Source organism: Cydia splendana, chromosome 4 (genome assembly GCF_910591565.1).
Source record: "Cydia splendana chromosome 4, ilCydSple1.2, whole genome shotgun sequence".
Taxonomy (NCBI): domain Eukaryota; kingdom Metazoa; phylum Arthropoda; class Insecta; order Lepidoptera; family Tortricidae; genus Cydia; species Cydia splendana.
The window spans coordinates 3,553,489-3,577,447 of NC_085963.1; the positions used below are offsets into that span (position 1 = coordinate 3,553,489).

Here is a 23,959-nt window from a genome sequence, read left to right on the forward strand (position 1 = left end):
CCAAATAACATAAATCGGACATCGAAGAGCAATGGACACTATTACTTATTCTGTGGACTGGCGAAATCATTTATCACCTTATAAATCAAAGTCCAACGCCGCGCGTCTGTCTGTCTGTATGTTCGCGATAAACTCAAAAACTACTGAACGGATTGTCATGCGGTTTTCATCTATCAATAGAGTGATTCTTGAGGAAGGTTTAGGTGTATAATTTGTTAACCCGTGCGAAGCCGGGGCGGGTCGCTAATAGTAAATATACCCGGTCAATGACCCAAAGCCAGAGGGTAGCTTACCGTATAAAACAGGATCAAACTAGAGCAAGTTTATGCAAATGTATACAATGTTTAAAAACCTGTTGCCGTTCGGTTCCGCGCTGGTAGCCAGGTGACATGTGGCGCGAACGTTAGAGGCGCGACTCAGTATGGGCCAATACTTTGGGTACAATATTAGAATGATATGCACGTGAAACTTAACATAGGCAAGTCAAGGTATAGATAGAGACAGAGACCCGGACAAAGTGCCTAAAATATGTACACACTACTTTAATGTACGGGCAATAAATAGTGATTTGTCATGAAACTATTTAACATTTTACGTCGTAATATGACTAATTCAAAACAAAGGTGTGTATCCTAAGTTAGGTTATCTACATACACATTATACACGCGCGTATTTATCTGCAAATAACGTGGTTTACCTATTTGTTCTAATAACAACATGCAAGGTGAGGTATATAATTCTAATACATTCGCTAGTTTATGTACAGTCAGCAGCAGAAGTTGCTAAGCGGGCGAGGTGTTCAAAATTACCTTGACACACCTTATTCTCTTAACAATAAAGTCGCATCAAGATTTTGAACACCTAGCCCGCGTAGCAACTTCTGCTGCTGACTGTACCAGTGATCTTGGCTTGTGCTCGAAATTTTAGGATGTAACAAATTGTGGCCAAAAGTTCAATTTTAACTCTTGTACTTCTATATAAAGTAATCATATTCATACGCCTGCTCAAATAGCACATTTTATTTTAACTTAAGTAAGTACTTGATTTAAATGTATCTCAACAAGAACCTGGTATATTAATTAACATTTAGGTACGCAATTAAGATACAGCATGAATACGTCCCCCGAGGCGAATTATGCGAGTTTGAAAGCCAAATTACATAAATCGGGCATCGAAGAGCAATGGAATCAACGATGGTGAGAAAATTTGAAAATTTTGAAATTAATTTGCGAGATTCTACGAAGTAATCAAGAACATGTATTTAATTACACAAACGGGACTACCGCGATATAATTTAATTGTTTTTACCTTAAATTTGGACGTTACCTGCGACGTTATCGCGGTAGACCCGTTTGTGTAATTAAATAGATACAAAACGCGAGAGTTTAAAGTGTTATAATTAAGAACATTTTGAGTCGATGAGGGTTGTGACGAATTCATGAGGTGATTGAAATTTTATTAAGTACACAAATCTTGGTACACAAAAAATGGTGACTTAAAAATTATGCTAATTGCGTCTTTGTTGGCCTAATTACATACGTAAATGGTGGATATGTGGCTGCATTGTAGCGCCGCATTGCTGCCGGCTGCATGGCCTTGAAATACGTCAATAGTAATACAGTACACATTTTTCACTCAAGATAAAAGAACAGGCCACTATTCAGCCCACAAAGTTACCCATTTTCTAGTGCTATGAGTGAAGTACTAATTTACAAAAAAAATATTTCATTATTTAATAAAGCATAACTTATGTAGATCTGATATAAATGCGAATATAAACAGCTTACAAAATAAGGTTAATTTAGTCATTCTTATTGGCACACATTTCCTTATATGGTATCCATTCCGTATACATATGTAATAAGAATATTAATGAATTATTTATCAAAACTCTAATGTAAATTTCGTCACTGATCGACCCTTGACCTCTTGTGGTGATGCACTTGGCATTGGACTTATTTGTCGTGTAAATAAAACAGAGGTACCTACTGTCATCATCAACATACGTACTGGACGAAGGTCAGACCTTCAATATTTAAGGGAAACGGAGGTACAGACAGAACTTAAAAGTAGAGGTAACACAGTCAGCGATATTATCGCTATGCCTTGATATGCTTATGATACATGCCATTTTCAAAAATAATATTATTACAAATGAGGAATACCACAAATTGCGATGCCTGAGGTCGCGGTGCGGTCTGAGGCGGGGTTGGAGGTTAACATTCACGTTTGTTATCATGCACGTGGTTGCGGCTAACCAGAGGCATTTATATTAAATGATAATGAGAATGGCTGTCATTGCTAGGGTTTTAATATGGAAAAATCTCCTGACAAAATTCTGCACATCACCCTATAAATTGATCATTTCTCCAGTCTACAAAGCGCTTGAATCCCTTATTCCAAAACAATAGCCCCACTATAGCCCCTTCCCCTTAGCGCCACCATATACTGTAGCTACAGCTAAACTTTTCCTGTTTTGCCAGCGCTAGCTTTTAGTGGTTATTTGATTTCTAAATAACCCTGACACTCACCAAGGGCCCCCGTGGAATAGTATACCGGTTGACACTCTATCTATCTATTGGTCTATACTTCTATAGGATAGGTAATAGAAAATATATAGTTCTAGTTTAAATTGTTATACTTAATGGAAAAAATCTAAATGTGATATCTTTAAAACACCTCCAACAGATTGAAATATCAAAACTTAAATTCCCGTGGCCACCATTGCTACAAGTACTTTTTTATTATTAAAAAGCAAAACTAAGTTATACTTCTGATACTTGTCAAGCTGTCACCGTTAATACACATTGTCGTCGCTTCATTATTTCATATCTGCACGCAACCATGTAAAATGTACATTAATTAAATAGATTCTGCGAAGTTAGTGATTATCACTAATTGTGAGGTGTGAATGACTCATCTTTGCTTTTTTAAATGGGTGTGCGCCGTGTGCGTGAGTGTTTTATTTGGCTGAAGCTACGCGATCTTAGGTAAGGTATTTTAATTCTTTACTGAAGCGATCTTTTTCTTCTTCTTTGTGGTATCCTCTTGACTGAGGGACGTGACGACTGTGGACACTCTTCACAAGTGCTCTTCAAGTTGCTCTATCTTGGGCCCGGAGTATTATGATTTGGTCTTTAATTTAGATTTAGGCGACGTTATTCTGTCCGATCAACGCGTTACCTGCTGAAGCTATATTCTTTCGTAACAACGTTACCACAAACTTATAACAGATATCTGTCAAAAATGTAATCCGTCCTCATCTTAGCGCTTTTCCACTTGCACTCTTAAAGCCCCCTAGTATCCGCTTTGGCAACCGAATCTCAAAATCTACTTTGACGACTAAGCAGGCACTAGTTTTTACAAAAAACAACCGCCAGATGTCAAAAAATTGCAGATACCTTCCAACCGACAGGGGAAAATATATCACATTCGTGATTAGTCCGGTATCCTTATGATGTGTTTTCCATTACCGTAAAGCTACTGGTAAAATATCAAATGACATTTAGTACATAAGTACAAGAAATTCATTGGAAGTACGACCAGGGTCGACCTTTGGTTGAATAGCCAAAAACGAAATGCTACCCCTTTGGTTTGAATTGCCAAAAAATGTCACTGGACATCAGTGACATTTTTCACAGATTTTCACTGGACAGTCTTTATTAGCAGACGCTAACAAAGACTCTTCGTGTATTCAGTGTTTGAAGTTGCATGCACTGGCGTTCAAGGTTTTTAAAAAATAAAACCTTTAAAATTGGCATGTTTAGAGCCGCCGTAAATAAAATATAGTGTGTCTAACACAATTTAGAATTTCAAGGGTAGTTCCATCGATCCACTCCAATAGTTGGCAGGCGTCCACACGTGCATGCATGCAGGCTGTTCTTTAACAAACCCACGAAAGGCTATTTAGTCGCCTGCGTTCTTGGCAGGGTTAGTTGTCAGTGCATTAAGATGATGTTCGAAGTTTGAAAATTGTTCCTTCAGAATATTTAGCTCTTATAGCATAACTAAATTATAATAGCCCTATCCAAATATACCAATTCCCACACAAAATAGCCGTTAACCATCGAGTTGCGGAAACCTGCCCGTAAACAATGAAATAAAAATATACCGATGTGGACGATCATAATCTTTTTCCAATAGAGCGACTGAAATACAACTGGTACGTCGTTATACTAGCCCCTTTCTGGCTTTCTGGCCGGTTCTCAAAGAATAGTATCTGCTGACTTACCTAATTGTCAGATTTAGTGAAAGCTTTTAAGAAAGCATCAGCTAAAATAATCTTCACTAAAAAGCCGGTTGCAAATATAAAATCATATTTCATACATTAATTGCGAGAACCTCATTGATACAGGTCTGGATTCACACCCACGGCTTCCAAGGTTTATAAATATGCTATCATTGCGATCATTCATCACTATCCCACCAGCGATCTTTCACCGCGGCAATAAATAAACCGTACGGAACAGAAGTTATGGTCTCTAGTCTATGAATGCTAATTTACGATTCCTTTTGATGGCTGTTTTATTGCTCTTTGAAAAGCATGAAAGTCGATGGTCACTCTGTTTTATTTCAGTTTGAAATAAACAGAACAGAACAATACAGGTATGTGTACATTTCATGAGTAAGGTTTAGGTGGTTCTCCAGACTGCACAATCGCTTTGGATAGAGTAGCATAACGGTGGGAGTCGGGGGTCAAGATCCACTTCAGAAAGTAAGTAAAACGTACAACTTTGATTTGTATTGCACGCGCCTGAGTTAAGGTTACAGGTCTTTTGTCCTGTGTTGATAGTTTTAGAGTTGTAAAATTGTAACTTGCTGCAGCTTTAAAAAAGGGTCATTTATTGTCGCAAACAATCTTTATTAACGTAATGTATATTTAAATGCTGCAGTTGTATTTTGCCACTAATTTTAAGTGTAGGTACTGTATTTAGATGAGAGAAGACTATCAAATTCATAGATACCGGAATTATTTACGTAAATGGTATCCTTGAAACGTTGCTGTCCTTCTAAAACTTCCATTCCTAAATCAACTCGAACCGAATGTAATTAACGTTTATGGATCAAACAAACAAACATTTCGAAGGAAAGATAATTTGTGAATTTCGCAACCTTGGGAGTTATGGTAAACATACGAGGACAAACGAGTCGACCGCTCAGACCAGCCGGTATAACGATAGACGGTGCAAGAACTCTCATGGAATTAAATTACCAACTATTGATATAAAATCAAATGAACAAATAACTTATGCCAAATTTAAAACTGGAAGTGGTGTGGAAAGTGGCGTCGTTTGCAGACGCTTCTGCTTGTTAAAAATTAAAATTATGGCAAATCGAACAAACCGTTGATAATCGTTTCTCCCTATCCGTCATTTTGTGACATTTCTGCTTGTTAGAATATCTTGAGATTGAAGTTAGTAGCTTGTTACATGCTGCTTCCAAGTCCAACCTGAGTGGATCCCGGCTGGCACCACTGATTTCTCGGAAAGAATGTGTCCCATTTGATATTTACTGGTTTATTTTTGGTCAAGGAAGTGATATCGTCGTTTAACCCCAACATTCGCTTATAGCCCTTAGCCATGGCTTTTGAAATAACTTACGCCAATAATGGGGATACAGTTGCCAAAAGCAGAAACCAGGCTTCTGGGAGAGCACTAAAAGGGAACGAGGTTACGAATCTCAGGATCGTTGTTTCACTGGTTTCTTGAGTTTTCGCCTCATCTGCGTAAGTAACAAATTCATAACCTTGAAAGGAGAGTCGAAGTTTCACACCAAATACGTTCGCACCGATGACTCAACTTGAGAGAACAAACACCAAGAAAAATCGCAATACCTACATGAGGTCATAATTGCTGGATTTGGTTTTAAGAGTCATTTAGGACAAAGGTGGGTGCTGTTATGGGTTGTTATATACTTAATGTCTTTTTTGCCTGTGAAGTATATACCTACGCAAAAAAGTAACAGGTAAAATTGTGTTAGATATGTTGTGTCGGAAAAACAAAGACGTACTCATAGTAGAAGTAGAACTACTCGCTTCTCGTTAATATAAAGCGTTAGAGGCATTTTTATTTAGAAATTGACAGCAGTTAAAGGCATTTTCACGAAAACCAGACAAAGGCAAAAGCTAAGCACTACAAAACCAATTCACGCAAAATGGCAAAAATCACTTTTTCTTAATCAACGTTCAATAGAAGCGAGGGTGACTTATTCAGCTCCAACAAAGCGCTCGTAATGATTTTCCTGAATTATCTAACGAACGACAATGGACTTATCAAGAGTCTCGACAGTCTTGAGCTTTTGTGCGAGCACTTACTTTTGGCCTTCTGAAAAAGGCAGTACTCACCTAATTGTGATTTGGTTAGTGAGTCTATAAACGCTGTACTCACCTAATTGTGATTAACCGACGAGTCTGTGAGACAAATGATTTGCAGGCAAAATGGAAAATAAGTCATTATTGTAATATTCAAGTTTTGTTTCGTAAAAATATTTCACTATATTGTGTTCTGTGTTGTCTTTCTCAAAACCAATGCTTTTTCTGTCTACACTTAAGAACGGTAAAAATGGGTCCGTTTTCATACATAATTAATTTAAACGTAACGCGTATTTATTGCTGTTGAGTGTTAGACAGACTTAAACACCTTTTTATACACATTCGGTTTGTAAACATTATTTGTCAGTGGTCCTCTCATTCTTCTAAATCTGCTTAGGGGGTCTAGCCAAGATGATTGTCGACAAACGCCAAGTTTCTATTGTCGTTTTCTATCAACGGCTGTAGTCTTGGCTATGCCCCCTGTAGTTCTGGCGCTACAGTAGGGATACTCAGATGCCCAATTGGCCATCCATCCACAAATATAGACTGCAAAAGTCAAATATATCCCTTCCTTTTAGTTTAGCCATGGTAAAAAGGGTAGTTAAGACAGTTTCTTGACTACTTTGACCTTGAAATCGATTGCCACCGTCGCTGCCATTCGATCCGCTGTCGGAATAAATGCTCAGTTTGCGTAAAGGAATCGCTTTTAATTTGATTATAGGCGGAATAATGAGCAGTCGCAACGACGAGAAGTACTTTTATCTTTATTGCCAGTGAAAGTAAAAAAGGTGGACTAAATGCGAGAAGGCATTCTCTAGCAGCCCACCATCAGATTAGTATAGAAAAATAATGCAAATATTAAGAAAGTAAGAATCACAGAAACTTACATATAAATAGTGTAGCAGCGCTTCTAAATATAGATAGATCTCAACAAAAGCTTAGGTTACCTCTGCCCGCGCCCTAATCAGCGAAGCTCCCGAAAACGCTTAGTGTAGTGTCTGATCGGTACTTACCTGAAAAAAAAAACATAAACAATGGTAAAGATATAAAATTTACAAACAAAATAAACTCAAATAGTGCACGATCAAAAATATAAAAGGTACCAAATACTCGTCTGCTCATCAAGGTAGGAACTTTACTACAGTGGAATACTTTTATTATGACTCCGCTTATACTGACCAACCGCTTACTATGACGTAATTACTGTGCGATGTTTGGTTTTCATATAAAATTGTTTGTGACAAAGCCGGATAAGATGACTTCGGTTATAGTGACAAACCGCTTACTATGACCTATAAATCCTGTTTTCATGAAATTATGTCCGGTTATACTGACACATTCGCTGGTTTTCGTGACCGTCCCCGCGTCTTTCCCTGCGAGGACGTTTGCGGCGTACGTGGCATGATGCTCAATGACAAGTTGATAATTGGTACAAGTTTAATAAAACTCATCTCTCACAAAGGAATTTGAGATTAATATGGAGAAATTAACAAAAATAAGAAGTTAATCACCTATGCTTTATATGACATCCGCTTAGTATGACGTATTTGTCATTTCCCTTTGATGTCATTATAAGCGGATTCTACTGTACCTAAATGTAAAATATATATGTATTAAATAACTAAGTAACTTTTGTGTAGCGTAAACACAGAATTTAATCAAAAGACTAGCAGTACAATTTAAATACTTTTTTTTTGAGATTTGTAAAGAATCACAATCCTCTAGCCGCTTTAAGTCCTATAAAAAGGTCTACCGTTTCATTCTAATTTAGAAACCTAATTAAGACTAATCAAAATTGCACTAGTCTTGGCAAGTTTTGATGTCTGTGCGACTTGTGCGGCTGTGGGCTATACAATTTTCTTTATTCATGAGTCATGATTCATGATATATCTTTTCGTTTTCATGCCCCAAACTGCACCCAGCCTTTGTGAATGCGCAGTCAAGCGTGGTCCGTGCATTGGACAATTTAATCGGGATATATGGCCGAAACCAAACAATGCCCTTTGTGCATTTTAGTGCCTCCTCTGTTACTCTGATCACTTGCAGAACGTTCCTTTGGGGAACTAGTTTAAATTTTAGTCGCAATAAGGCTTAATTATCTATGACTTTTCGGTATTTTTGTATTTTGCGGCAACGACTTATGTATTGTAATGTAATGCCCATAATTTAACAATGATAGCGTGTTATTGGATAAATTTCGGTTAGAGAATTGGCAGGACATAATCCTTCAAATAAAACAACCTCGTCAATATTTTCGACGTTTCGAAGTTACACTGGTCTAGGTCGCGGAAAACTGATGTCCCAGCTTCGTCAAAACAAAGATGTTACCCGAAGAAAAGTTATGAAAAATGTCATGTAGTTAGTTATGTAGGTATGTGTTCAAAACGCGAAACCTTAACAGCGTTGTTTTTATTTGTTGTCATAATATTCAGCTCCAAAATCGTATCATGCAACACTTATTACGTTAACGCGTGAAGTTCCCCGTCCTTCATGTTACGTTTAATCATACGAGTAGGTACGCAATCCTGTCACACCTGTCGTCACGTGTGAAATTTCTTCACCTGAATAATACCTTCGTAATTTTCAGGCTTTTAGTTACCTACCTGAAGTACACACTCTATGTAGATAAATTAAGGTTGACTTTTCAACGAAAATTTTAAAAGATTAAGGGCCTCTTGCGCATTCCAAGGTCAGCCAACTAACTCGGAGTTAACCGTTTAAAGTTAGTTGGAAACCCTGGAACGTGCAAGTGGCCCTTAAAGTTTTCAACTAATACGCATCTTTAACAATTCTTATAAAAAATAATAATAATAAAATATATATATACATATATTAAAATATATTGTTATTATAATTTTGGGATACGAACCCTAAAACGCTTCTTCTTCTACACACAAGTTTAATCTATTTCGAAAGAAACCCACACACGGGTTTTACTGTGGTATTTTCTTCATTGGATTTTGGGTACTGGTCTACCAAATCGCTAAGATACCAGAACTGTGACTGTGTTTCCAGGAACATCCATTGTTACATTTAATTCTACCTCCAACTCTATCGTCTCACAAAATCTAATTTCGCATGACACAATAGCATGTCAGTCAAGTGTCAGAACCCGTCTAAGAACAATACTCGGCGTAATAGAGTCACGGGCTGAAGAGTCGCAATGACTATGTGTGATATGTTATGTGGAGAATTGTGGAAATGTGTGTCAGCGTGACATGTCACCAATTAGGGTCTGAATAGACTGAAGTATCTAGGCTAGGTATAAAACATGTTCTTGTGTGATTTTATCTTACCTTCCTATAACCTATAGCCGCTTTCATTCTATTGTGCCGATTGTGCGAGTCTTCGTTTTGGCCAATCAAAATAGCATTGGAATTGGCTGGTATATTTGCAAAAAGGTTTGGTACGGTGTTATTTACAATCTACGTGCAATGCAATACCTTTAAACGCAAAGTGTCGCTAACTTGTAATCACCATACCAAAGCTTTTTGAAAAATATTATAGAAGATAACACCCAAAACTCACTAGTAGTGATGAAAATCGTAGCAATCGCAATGAATGTAGAAAATAATGGGATGTGCATTGTATTTAAGATGAACTTTTCAGATCAGCTGATTGACATCATACTTATGTACTGCAAAGTTATATTTTAATCAAACACTGTTGAAGTTTTTAATACATAAAAATAGACGTGCGCGCCGGTCGAAAAAAATCAGGCGGCGGCGCGCCACGAAAAAATCCACGGCGGCGGCGTAACGCCGGCGGCGTGGGATTTTTCAACATTAAGACGTATAATGAAAAGTTACGCTTAACCCTTAAGGGGCTACCCCACGCCAATGACCTTCGATCTGTATCCCTTAGTTTTCTAATGTTTTTTGTACCTTATTATATTAACAGCAAGGCTTTAAGCAATATAGTATCCCATATTTACTTCAAAGTTCATTGTCTTCGAGATATTTGGCATCTAAGTTGAACAATTTTAGGCTAAAAAACTGGTTTGCTGGCCATAACTTTTGTGTTAATTAGTTTAAAATTAAAACCCGGGACATCTTTTTCGAGACGTCAAAGACGAACCCAAATATGTAGATTTCGTACATGTAAGATCACCGCAAACTAGATACGAAAAAAGTGTTTTTTAGACAATGTTTAAAAAATTCATAAAAAAATAAGTACTTATTCATTTTTTTCAAAATCCGGTGGACAAAACTGGAGATAAAAGATTGAAAAACCGATAACCGTTTGTCTTATAATTCTATCTGTAGTGCAAAAAAAGGAGATACGATTCAAAACTTGTCAAAAATCGATGAAAACCTCGGGTAGCCCCTCGACAAGGGAAAAAATCTCAAAAAACTGTGTTAGTATAATTTTTTTGGTATTATTATCTTATTATGTGGTTGTTTATTGTAGAAAAATCATGAAAAAAAATTATTTATAATAGTTCCGAAAAAAACATACGTATGTTAAATATGTTGGATGTTGCCAGGTTCGGTGTAAATAAAAAGATACGCCGCATAATGAAAAGACGTCCAGTATTTTGGATACATACAGTACTTTATGTGCATAAGGTTTTTTTTTGTCAAATTCATGTTTTTAATAAATATAGAATAATTGCATTTTTTAATTACAAATACACTTACTGATAATGTCAACTTATGTTATGAATTAAAGTCAAACCTATTATTTTTATATTTTTCCAAAAACTTTATAGCTCGTAGGTGGTAAAATTTTACTGTCATTTATCAAACTTAGCGGGGTATCGTAGGAGGACTAGGAGGCAGTCTGAGCAATGGTTTTTACAATAATGCATGCAATTTTATCAATATTTTCGTAAGGAATTTCTCAAATGAAATCGGGTCTGTCTCTTGATGTCTTGATGAACGCACAGGAAAAAAATCCGTAAAAATATTTTTTTATCTATTTGGTTCATTCGTTCATTACGTTGTAAACCGACAAGTAATGAATTTTTAAAACGTTTTGAAACACCTAACATACCTCTGTTTAATTTATTTACCATAAAAACTACCAGAAAATTTGATAATTTTACTCTTCGCATACTTGGCAATGTCCAACATACTGGACTTAGCAAAAGTGCCGTTGAGAGGAACGTTCGGGGGAGGTGTAATATGGCGATTGTCCACTTTTAGTGTTTAGCAGTAACACTTTGGTTTACTGCGACATAAACGCGTATTGCTTGTGTCAGCGCAACCTAACGTGTATATATAGGCAGGCATTTAGAGAATATACGTTCTTATACTATCACACATAAGGTGTTTGACTTCTACTCCCATCACCCGCTCGAAACCATATACATAACTACTACTATCCTGTTATTTGATGGCGACCCGAACCAGCGAACCAAGGAACTAACACTTAAAAAGGAAAATCTACCAAGACTACAAAAGAAGAGAAGAACCAACGCAGTCAAGATCAACCCAGATAACCAATCACACTTTCAACGCAAGAATCCACGCAGTCAGAACCAACCACCATTAAGAACCAAGAAAAAAGAAGAACCACCCAACATCAAAAAACGGAAACCAAGTTAGGAAAAGAAATCAAGAAGAGCGAAGATCGAAGAGCGTTGTCCAGGGTTTCCCGGCTCGCAAACCAAGAGGTGTCCACGGTTATCCCGGCCCACCATAATCATCGGAAGCAGAGCCAGCCAGCCATATGAAGCGTCAAGCGAGTGCCACGTGGAGGTGCCAGCTCGCCAGGCCGCGTCAACAGCTGCCAAGAATGCCGGTCGCGAACTCGCACCGGACCGGACGAAGACGAAGCCGAGGACGGCCAGCCACGCAGCAATAGGATGTAAATCCTACGTGTAATTTAGTATTTTATTTAATTTTCTCTAAAAGCCAGCATTTTTTTTTTCAATTCAGTAGCAGTCATATTTAAATCATTCATAATTATTAAAGGTTGTCGCTAAACTCTATTTCGTTTCGAGCATAAATAATTTTCATAAGAAGTCATAATATAATATAAAAATTAAAAGTGTCGAATAGTGTCCTCAATTATGTATGTTGCAATAGGGGATATTACTGCAATGTTCTGCCGCCAGAGTGCAGCACTACCGACTCAGTAAATTCATAGACTAACTTATACATACTGTGCCTTAAACTGTTTTTTGACAAGTTTTCACAGACAATAAAATATGACATTGATGCATCAAGGCGGTTTGTTAACAAGGGCCTACCGGGAAACACGAAAATCGAAATTTAGTTATCTGCCTCTGTATCGCTCGAATATGCAAGAGTGATAGAGAGATTAGATAACGAAATTTCGATTTTCTTGTTTCGCGGTAGATGTGTCAATGTGGTTTGTTTACTGTATGTGCCACAAAGGTGCCACCTACGCAGAGCTTTGCCTAATATTCCCTATTTGCAGCGCGTGCCACACGTTGTGCGCACGTCGACAGAAAACTTAACTAGCTTAACTACCAACTCATCAGACCGTGTTATCGAGAACGGTTAAAACACTGGACATTATACTTTGTAAATATGTTTTACCCATACATACAACACATATTTATGTAAATCATACTGCCACATAAGAAATAGTTAGTATTGTGTTGGTGGGACATAAAATTGTAGAAAAAAAAATATACAATAACCAAAAAAATTCCGTACTAAATTATTGCCAAGTAAGTAAGTATTTTCATACAAAATGTGAGAGTTACGTAGGAAGTGGCGCCCGCTATAATTTTCAAATATTTCTTATCGGTCTATAACCTATTACATTTTTTAACGCTGCATAATACTGTCTTATAAAAAAATATTCGGCGCGAATTTTAGACTACCGGCGGCGGCGGCGGCGCGCTGACTCTCTATGGCGGCGGCGCGCCGCGGCGGCGCGCACGTCTACATAAAAAAGACAAATAGACAACAAACTAAGTGAAATTAAATAAAAGCTTGTAAAGTCAACTAGTAAACACAAAGTGTGTAGTAAATTTACCCAACACGTGTAATAGCACAGACAGCAATATCGGTTCAATCAGTCCTATCGCACCTCTCTAGATTATCCGTCAGTCAATAGACTAGACTACCCAGCTTATGTTGAACTTTGTACCGCAACCAACAGTATTAAAACTATAGGAACATTTATACTGGATGTAATCCTAGGTATATAAAACTAGGATAATACTATTGAGTCAACTAATTTTGTACCTTTTGTGGGCGTAATAAAAACTAAGTGAGTTGCAAAGACATTGTGGTTTTTATAGGGTGTGACCGGTTCCTAACCGCAATGATTCATCTCCTGTTTGAGAGTTAATCGTTTGTATTCTGGTGATGAGATGTTTCATTTGACTAAGAAGTGTTCTGATGACGAAATGATATTTGTTATATGTTCCTCATCAGCATTATGTCTACAAAGGAGGATCAAAACGTTTCTGTGGAAACAACGTTATGGTCGCTTCAAGTGTAAACAGTTAGCCAATTAACTAACTTCTTAATCTGTATAATGATAATAATTATTGTTGATGGTCATTACATTATCTACTATGCAGTTGCGAGATTAATAGAAAAAAAGCATACCTGTCCTCTAATTGCAGTTACTTTTTACCAGTTCTTTAGTACCTAAATAATCTCATCAATAGACGAGTTTATAATCAATTAATCAGTATCAAGGACATAAATGCAATTTAGCTGAACTGAACTTACCTGAACTTATCGCTAATTATAGTTTTAATTTGCTTACGACTTTTATTCTTATTACAGAAGAGTTATTACTTCTTTTATTAGTTTAACAGCTCGAAACTTTAGTATCCAAGGCCGCCTGGTAAAATATGAACTCGCCTTGTTAGGAACGTGCGCACTACAATTATAAGTCGGGATGGCACGGAAATTATGCACCGCGCCACGGAAATTATGCAATTACGCGAACCGTTTCGAAATAAAACTTTGGTTGTCTGTTTTTGTCGTGTTTGGCTAGTGTAAATGTGTACCCATCTTAGCGATTTAGATGCATATCGTGACAGAATGACGTAAAACAACACTGCAGTCATTTTTTATACGCTGTATTTCAAAGGAAACGGGACGAAGTTGTATAGAGAAGAGAATCCACTCTCGTTTTAGGTACTTAAAAATCTTATTCGAACTCTAGAGAGCTAACTTTATAAGCATGATTCCGAACCATTATAATTCGTGTTTATAATTTGAGAACAACCAACATACCGAGCATTTTGTTAAATATTAGTTTTAAAATGCTAAATAATAATGAGAACAAACGTCATGCCTTCAATTGTTGCTAATTACTTGCCATTAAAAATATCAATGAAAATACATCAAATCCCAGCGCCTCTACCATCTAAAATAATGAAAACTTTAAAACATCCTTATTACCTGGAAAATAGGGGGGTGGGGGGGGGGGGGTCAAAAATGTCCAAAAATTGCGTTACGTAAGACTTGAACGCTCCCTTACACAAAAGTAGACATATTAGAGACATATGGCTTTTTGTCATTCTAATAAGCTCACAATAAACGACATAGTCCAACGACTTTTTCGCTATGGTGGGTCATTTATATTTAAGAGCAATAAAATTGAATAATCTAGTTTTAAATGCACATATATTAATGACCCGTTTCCATTGTATTTGAGTCTAGTATAAAGGCTCAGAATTCTTAATACGTAAATCATTGCATTATTACATTTTTACAACATCCAAGTTACCATTGCTGCTCAAAATTCCTTGCGCGTAAATTCTTAAAGCCTTAATGCCCACACTTATTAGGGTGTTAAGACTTAAGACCTTATTAGAGTAGGCTTAAGGGTTATTATGGAGGTACTCGAGCGGAATCCAAAACGACCAGACTGTCTTAGATGGCGTTAACAGTAGTACCTAATTGCTCCCTATGAATTTAGACACGGTGATGTCTTTAGGCAACTGAAAATGTATCTTAAGGTCTCTTAACTCAGATTGCTAGAGAGCGACCAGTCTCAAAAAATTGTAAATTTATTAAAATTAGGCAGTTACTAATTAACTAGAATCTAGTTTACAAAGTAAGCTTAACCATCTAAAGGTACTACTAAAAAACTACGGCGTATATGGTAAACGCTTAGCTAAAACCACGCTTGTATGTAATTATTTTTAACTAGCGACCCGCCCCGGCTTCGCACGGGTTAACAAATACACCTAAACCTTCTCCAAGAATCACTCTATTGATAGATTATGAAAACCGCATGAAAATCCGTTCAGCAGTTTTTGAGTTTATCGCGAACATACAAACACACAAACAGACAGACGCGGCGGGGGACTTTATTTTATAAGGTGTAGTGATGTAGTAGCCGCTCTTGTTTAGTTTAGTTTTTACCTATACATAAATTTACCTCATCAACCGTGTGAGTTTTGAACACTTCCAAATGTAGTTTAGCCACAAAATACTGTAGGTAATGCCCCCATTACAAAAATAATGATTTATCGGGTGTACCTACACAAATTACACATTATATTTTATAATGACATCTAAACCGAAGTACATATCACCGACATTTCACGTGTAACAAATCAGTATTCACAAAATAACCGACATTTCACGTGTTTACATTCAATTTAAATTTTCACATGTAACCGAAAACTGTTTAAACATATTCCCGAACGCCATTGCGCAAGCGCTAGTGTTGTGAATTTAAGCTTCGAGGCGTAAACTACAAGACTCGAGTCGCGACTTCTGAGTCTAGAAGCCTCGAACCTTAAAGCCTCGACCATATAAGCCTCAACTTAATAAGTTCGCGTTGCTGCTTACGAGCACAGAAACCTCGAGTCTTTAAGCCTCAAGCTTTAAAGCCTCCTAAGCTTTGAAGGTTTAAGTCTATAAGGTTTGTAGCATTTAAGTATTAAAAGCTTAAGACACAGCCTGGTGACGTGACGGACGGACGGACGGACGGACGGACAGCGGAGTCTTAGTAATAGAGTTCCGTTTTTACCCTTTGGGTACGGAACCCTAAAAACTAGGTAGACCGCCACACCGGACACCGTCAAATTAAGGGTTAAAAATAAATACACAATAATACTTTCTGCCTATAACGCTCGTTGTTTGAGCTCTTAACGCTTGACTCAGGCCTTCGAGGTTCAGGGGCTTGAGCTTTCAATAGGCCCGAGTTTTTAAAGCTTTAGCTCTTTATGAAGCCCGAGTCTTAAAGACTCACTCTTAAGAGCTCATAAAAAGCTTGAGTCGTTAAGGTTCTGAACCGTTTCTGAGCTCAAGCCTTTAACGCTTGAGTCTTCAAAGCTTGAACCTTCAAGGTATGCAAGTCTTTAAGGTTTAAAAGTCTTCAAGACTAGTCTTTTAACAACACTAAATCCGTAGCCGTTTGAAAATGGAACAGTTTCCATTAACCGCGACTATTTTAACGGCCTTTGGAAATAATTCCCATTCTAATTTGATCTCTTTGGAAGAGCGGATAAGGTAGAGTTTCTCTTGTACTGGTTTGACAGAATGAGATCTCATAATTCGCGGGTAAGGGTTTAGTTGGCACTGCACTTGTGGTGTGGAGATATTAGCGTGAAGGAATCTATTAGACTAATATTACTAAATTATCACAAAAACGGCTGTGTAGTGTAAACAGGTATTAAGGTACCTTTCGGATATTAAAGTACCTTTGTATAATGCATATTAAAGTAAGTATAATAATTAATAATAATAATTCAGCCTAAACATATACGTCCCACCGCTGGGCAAAAGCCTCCTCTCCGCGAGAGTCCCTGCGCAAATGTACATATACAGGTTTCCTCACCATGTTTTCGTTCACAGAAAAGCTAGTCGGTAACTAGGTAATAGCCAATAGGTAAGTATTTTTAAATGAAAAAGTTACGGAGTGCACACTACCTTTATACAAGATAGTACGTAATGCTCTCAACGAGTTTATAAGTTTATTCCCAATACTTTTCTCTAAGTTTCCCAGATTAAAGTTATACAAAACTTTTCGGGTCCAACGTGAGATAACGAAAACAGGCCAAGTTTGATGTAAAAGCAAAACTTGGCGATTAGTAAAAGGAATGGATACAAGGTTAATGGAGTTTTGCCTAAAGAACAATGACTGGTGACAAGGTGACATTGAGCGCGGGGGTCCGGCAAAGGAAGTTGTTTTGGCGTTTCGGTCGATAACGGCGGCTTTGACACCGATAAATGTCGAGGAAAATGAAGATGTTGAAGACAAGTCACTTTAAAAATTACTTCTGATACTTTTAAGGGTTTCGTAGCCAAAGGGTAAAAACTATGACTAAGACTCCACTGTCCGCCTGTCTGTCTGTCATCAGTCATCAGGCTGTATCTCATGAACCGTGATAACTATACAGTTGAAATTTTCACAGATGATGTATTTCTGTTGCCGCTATAATAACAAATACTAAAAAAGGATGGAACCCTCGGTGGGCGAATCCGACTCGCACTTGTCCGGTTTTTTCTACGTGCAACCTAGTAATGGTGACTAGAGGGCAGCGGAAAAACGCTTAAAGCGAATTTATTTGATATACTGGGGCCTAGACAAAATGACAATCGTTGATGGGAAATTGAGGGTCACGGCTTGGGTCCGTTTAAATTCTGATATTTGCGGTAAACAGACGTGCAGCTATGGTGTAAGATGATTGAATCCTCCAGACACTTCGTTAACTTTAAGTTTATTTTAACATTTAAAGGCTACACTGAGAGAAAAATCATCACCAGGAATTAATAAACAGTTCTGTACTGGGGGAAAAAATGAAGTTTTAGTAGTAATCATGGAAGTTTCACTATTTCTGTAAAATTTATTAATTTCTACAAACAGCTCAGTAATACTAAATCTAATTTCAGCAAACAGACTTTAGTAAATGGAGCATTAAACAAAGTTCAGTATTTGTTACAATCCATTTTTATTACTACTAAAGTTTGTGATTTTTGGAAAAAAGCATCTGTGATTTCAAGTTATGATTTTAGTAAATGTCTCACTTACATAGTTTTGTAATATCTAAAAAACGAGTTCGCGGGAATAACATTACCCCATTTAAAATAACAATTCAGTTGTTACTATAGCGACATTACAAAGTTTACTGGTATTTAGTAGATAGACTTGTTGTGTTTATGTTCATTGTTGTACCAATCACTAAACGAGTTTTGTAATACCAACACAGCGAAACGAATGTTAGTGATTTTAGTAAAATTTACTACTTGCTACTTTCATTTGGTTAGAGTTAGTATTGTGTCGGATGTCGGGCGGGCGTGTCTTGTGTCTTCTTTGTTTAAAACATACTTAAGTTAAATAATAAATTTAGGATATATTGTGGGCCATGGACATATTAACCCGCGACCTACTGTGTAGTTGGGGTCTACAGGAATATATTGTTCTGCAACTTCGAGCTAGCTGTTGTTATTCTAGTGATAATGACATCATAGGTAAATCTAAACTGTTTGCAATTCCAACCTCCCTAGCACAGGTGCGCCGCGAGAGCATGTTGCGCGCGTAATAACTACTAGTCTCTTTCTGACTGTATGAATAAGAAAGGAATGGGTAGAATATCTCGACAGGCTTTTATAGTGCCTCTTTAGTACAGAGTAGAGATGTGCGCCGATGGCAAAATCATCGGCGGCGGCGTCCGATGATTTTATGACCGGCGGCGGCGGCGTGATCGGCGTGAAATCGGCGTGGCATAATTTTTGATACTGCATGAGAACGTGGCTGTAGAAACTCTATATTAAAGCCTTCTGAGTATTTACTAGGCTATCCAAAACATATCAAGTGTGTTTTCTAAATTATTGCCGAAAATTATATCCCATCATGACACTTGGCAACCATTTATTACCAATACCAACCTAACGGTTACCAACGGTATGTTTAAATATTAAAATAAAAAGGATACCTACTTTAAAACGCTACATTTTAGGCAGTATTTTTACTTACTTTGTAAGTGGAATACAAATAAAACACAAAAAAAAACTTTATAAGTTAAGTCTTAAATCTATGTATATTGACTATTCCCAGCCGCTGTCGCCTCACCTAAGATTTGTTACGAAATAATGATGTACATACTTTACATTTGTCTGAACTGAAGTTTAACAGAAATGTAATGTTAGATTAAAGATGTCATCGTTTTCAAAAGAAAACGTCTCTGGCAGGTAGATTCGCTCAACAGAATGTCTTTGAAGTGTCCCTTTTTATGGAATATTAATGTCTACTTTGTTTTCTTTACTGCTAGCTTAGTGATGATAGTTGGTGATTTAAGTTCCTATAAGTAGGTATAATTGTTTAAGTATAGCTTATTGCGAAGCTTTAAACTGATTTTTATGATTTTGATTGAAATATATATTGTTAAGTAAAAGAAGCTGATAATCACCATAAAATGATTAAGAATTGATCGTGTGTACTTTTAAATTATTATGTGATAAATAAATAAATCATATTTATTTATCACATAATATACAATTTCATTTACGTTCTACAAAAAAGCTGTGCGACAAAATATCAAATAATAACCTGAGATCCAGAAACTAGATCTTGTTTAAATTAACACTAAATCGTTATCACAGCTAACACCGCAATGACAAAAATGATGCTAATTTGGTTCACCGGCAAATAATAAGCGAAAATGCATTAGGATCTTTAAATTATACCTCTGACACTATCTATTCACTACGCAACATGGAATAAGACACGATAGGTATCAAAATTTCCCACGTCGATTATACGCCGGTCAAATTTATCGGCGGCGGCGGCGTGGAAAAATCGTCGGCGGCGGCGGCGCGGCGGCGCGGCGCACATGTCTAGTACAGAGATATACTTACCAAATGCTTTTTTATTCATACAGACAGAAATAGACGGGTAGCTACCACGCGCGCGACATGCTCTCGCGGCGCCCGTTTGCTAGGGGCGGAGGAATTGCAAACAGTTTAGTTTTTGCCTGTGACGTCATTATCTCTAGAATAACAACAGCTAGCTTGGAATCGCAGTATAGTTTAGTAAAACCTATGACGTCATCGTCTCCGATATTGCTAAAGCACGCTTAGAATTACAAAACGATTAGTTTTCACCCATGACGTCATCACCTCCGATATTGCTAAAGCACCTCTCGGAATAACAAAACCAAAATTCTGAAATTACTCTAGCATACTTCAAATTACAAATATAGAAGTTGTATTTCCTACTAAATGGAAATTGCAAACGTCAATTTGTTCCTATTAGTTGACTCTCCTTGTCCCCGGATTAAGTTTTATTTTTGTAATTCTAAGTGTGTTTTTGTTAGTTTTTTGTCTCAGTGTAGTTATTGTAAGATTCGCAAGTCAGATGATTCGAGGACACACGGCACCTGATACGGACAATGATCGCAGTAAGTCGAAACGTAGTGTTGAAGAACGAAGAACTGATCAGAACTCACAACGAACAATTGCCTATTTGCCTAACATGGCCTTACAAGCGCAAACACCGCACGCAAGCCAAGTGGTCGTTCAAACGAATACTAATGTTGTGGTACTGGTAAAACATGCTAAACCTATAATGAGGACACGAAACGTGTTAATTCTAACGCGTTTATCATTTTTGGGCTCTAAGCCGATGTTTTTATCCATACCATATTGATTAGGTACTGGAAGGACTGCGAGATACATCTGTTTTGTAACCTTATTTTTGTAGTTGTATCTTTGGAGATACATCCTTCATACTCTAGCTAGATTCATCCTTGATACATTTTAGGATAGGATCAAATGGCGAGTAAGGTGTGGTGAAGGCTTTCAAGCCCTCTAAGGCTAGTAAAAAAAAATCTACTCTAAAGCACTACGATTCATTTGGTATGGAAATATATAAATATTTTTTCCAGTTTTCTTAGGTGAAATTGGAATATTGATACAAAATAACTACCTCTAATAATAATTTTATTCACTTATTTTTCAATGTATGGATGGTGCATTTTTTAAGATTTCGTTATTATGAAAATAAGTTAATGATTTTTCTCAAAAATGGACGGCAAAGTCGACTTTGACGTCTAAAAAATAGGTCGCGAAGCGCGTAGTTTATGGTCAGTCAAAAATTAAAAAGTTAAAAACATTGCAGTCTCGATTTTGGGACTGCAATGTTGCATACAAATTCCATTATTTGTCGAGTTCCAAACTTTTTAAAAGTTGAAATGGCCATATCAAATGAAGGCACAGGCCCATTAAACAGCCAAACAGATGATTAGTACCGCAACTATTTAGCTGTCTCAAATAGGTTGGCGTATTTTCGGCACTTCTATTTTTTTATTAAAAAAATAAAAAGGCGGCAAAGCTAATTTTTTCAATTGTTTCTACTTTTTTCTGTGAAAATATATACGTAAGAACGTTGCTTCTGTAAAATATTTCTAAAATATGTATATTTCTCGCACCATTTTTGAGAAAAGCACTATATATGACTCGGCTGGAAGGCTACTTGCTGGCTTCGGATTCAATTAAACGGACTCCTAAGGTCGTCCGTTTAATACGAATCCTCAGCCTGCAAGTAGCTACTTCCGAGCCTCGACAATAATGTACTATTGAAAATGTTTAAACAGTTTCCAAACATTATACCTACGGCACAGCAATTACCTGGTAAAAGCTTTATTAGAGACCAGACCTAAATTGACGGTTTAAGCTAACATACCTATTACCTACGTAACTAACATTCGGAAAGGGTCTAGAACATCCTTTGAAAATATGTAATAGGATATTAGAAGGGTTACATTAGCACATTTAACGCTTCAGGAACGTGAATAGAAGTTTTAAAGGGTCTATTATAAAGGATTTAACTTAATCTGCTGACGAACGTCTCTGGAGGAATCCTATTATGTACATTAATTCTATTCTGGTAGCCACAAAGATGTGTTGTTCAAAATAATCACAAGTAATTTACGCCGATCTTAAGGTGGATTACTTACGACACGGATGCGCCTGTGTGATAACCGCCTAAATCGGGATATTCAAAGGGTTTAAAAAGGGACCGTACTTTACCTACTTGAATTAATTTTAATGGCTCTAGCTGATCTAGGGTCGCAGTATATTTGTTAAAATAGTCTTTAGGGGTCGGAAACGTACTCGTAATACCAGAGGTGTTACGAGTACGTTTGTCTCCGGCCTTTAAGATAAGACGCTCTTTTCTTTCAGGTTTGAATGTCGATCTTTATAGCTCTTTTTATAGTTAGCTGTGCGAGGCTGAAATTTTCTGGAGAAATGCATACCTAGTTTAGACTGCTAACCATCTAAGCAGTGAAGATGGAAATGTTTTCGCGAAGAGCGATGACGGAAAGCGGCAGGCATTACTCCGAACGATTCCTCAGAAGACTCCTCGTTATACTTGTTAGGTAAGTATACCTACTTATACCTAACATTTTTTCATTCATTTTGAAAGTTATTATTTTCGCTCAAGAGTAGAACAGCGCAAAAAAACTGCGACTTAACTGTCGCATACTAATCTAATCTCGTTACATTAAGACAATCCGTCACGCTTCGCCCGGGGCTCTTACCTACTAACATGGTTGCTTACCTAACACGTGCAGGCGGGTCAAGATTGCTATCACAGCAGGATTGTGGATGGCTTTATACATGTGATAAAATTACTGTCACTTGTTAACACCGCGCGATTGAAAGTGACCACCACTGACATTTTCACGCGACTTAACTGACGCATAATAATTTAATCTCAGTTACATTAGACAATCCGTCTACAGAAAATCCTTCTCATCCAAAGGACTCTTACCTACTGACATGGTTGCTTACCTAACACGGGCAGGCTATTGGTCAAGATTGCTATCACAGCAGGATTGTGGATGGCTTTATACATGTGATAAAATTAGCGTCACTTTTTAACACCGCGCGATTGAAAGTGACCATCATTGACATTTTTACGCGACTTAACTGACGCATAATAATTTAATCTCAGTTACATTAGACAATCCGTCTAAAGAAAATCCTTCCAACCCAAAGGGCTATTACCTACTAACATGGTTGCTTACCTAACACGCGGCAGGCTATTGGTCAAGATTGCTATCTAAGCAGGATTGTGGATGGCTTTATACAAGTGATAAAATTACCGTCACTTTTTAACACCGTGCGATTGAAAATGACCGACACTGTCATTTTCACGCGACTTAACTGTCACACAATAATTTAATCACTTTACATTAGAATAGACAATTCTTTTAAAGAAAATCTTTCCAATCCAAAGGGCTCTTACCTACTGAGATGGTTGCTTACCTAACACGTGCAGGCTATTGGTCAAGATTGCTATCTCAGCAGATTAGTGGATGGTTTTATACAAGTGATACAATTACCGTCACTTATTAACACCGCGCGATTAAAAGTGACCATCACTGACATTTACACGTGACTTAACTGTCGCATAATAATTTAATCTCAGTTACATTAGACAATCTTTCTAAAGAACTTCCTTCCAATCCAAAGGGCTCTTACCTACTGACATGGTTGCTTACCTAACACGTGCAGGCTATTGGTCAAGATTGCTATCTCAGCAGGATTGTGGATGGCTTTATACATGTGATAAAATTACCGTCACTGCGATTGAAAGTGACCATTACTGACATTTTCACGCGACTTAACTGTCACATAATAAATTACATTAGAATTAGACAATCCTTTTAAAGAAAATCCTTCCAATCCAAAGGGCTCTTACCTACTGAGATGGTTGCTTACCTAACACGTGCAGGCTATTGGTCAA

At 37.2% G+C, this 23,959-nt stretch overlaps 1 protein-coding gene and 1 long non-coding RNA gene across 3 annotated transcripts in view; one reads left to right on the forward strand and one right to left on the reverse strand.

The window, feature by feature from the left end:
- Positions 1-23,959, reverse strand: part of LOC134789712 (uncharacterized) — a 95,333-nt gene that overhangs the window by 56,099 nt on the left and 15,275 nt on the right. The gene's annotated exons all lie outside the window — the stretch shown is intronic.
- The window catches only part of LOC134789742 (uncharacterized), a 35,605-nt gene continuing 27,835 nt past the window's right edge, over positions 16,190-23,959 (forward strand). The window contains exon 1 of the long non-coding RNA XR_010144107.1: positions 16,190-16,570. This is a non-coding gene — a long non-coding RNA (uncharacterized LOC134789742). The remainder of the gene's footprint in view (positions 16,571-23,959) is intronic.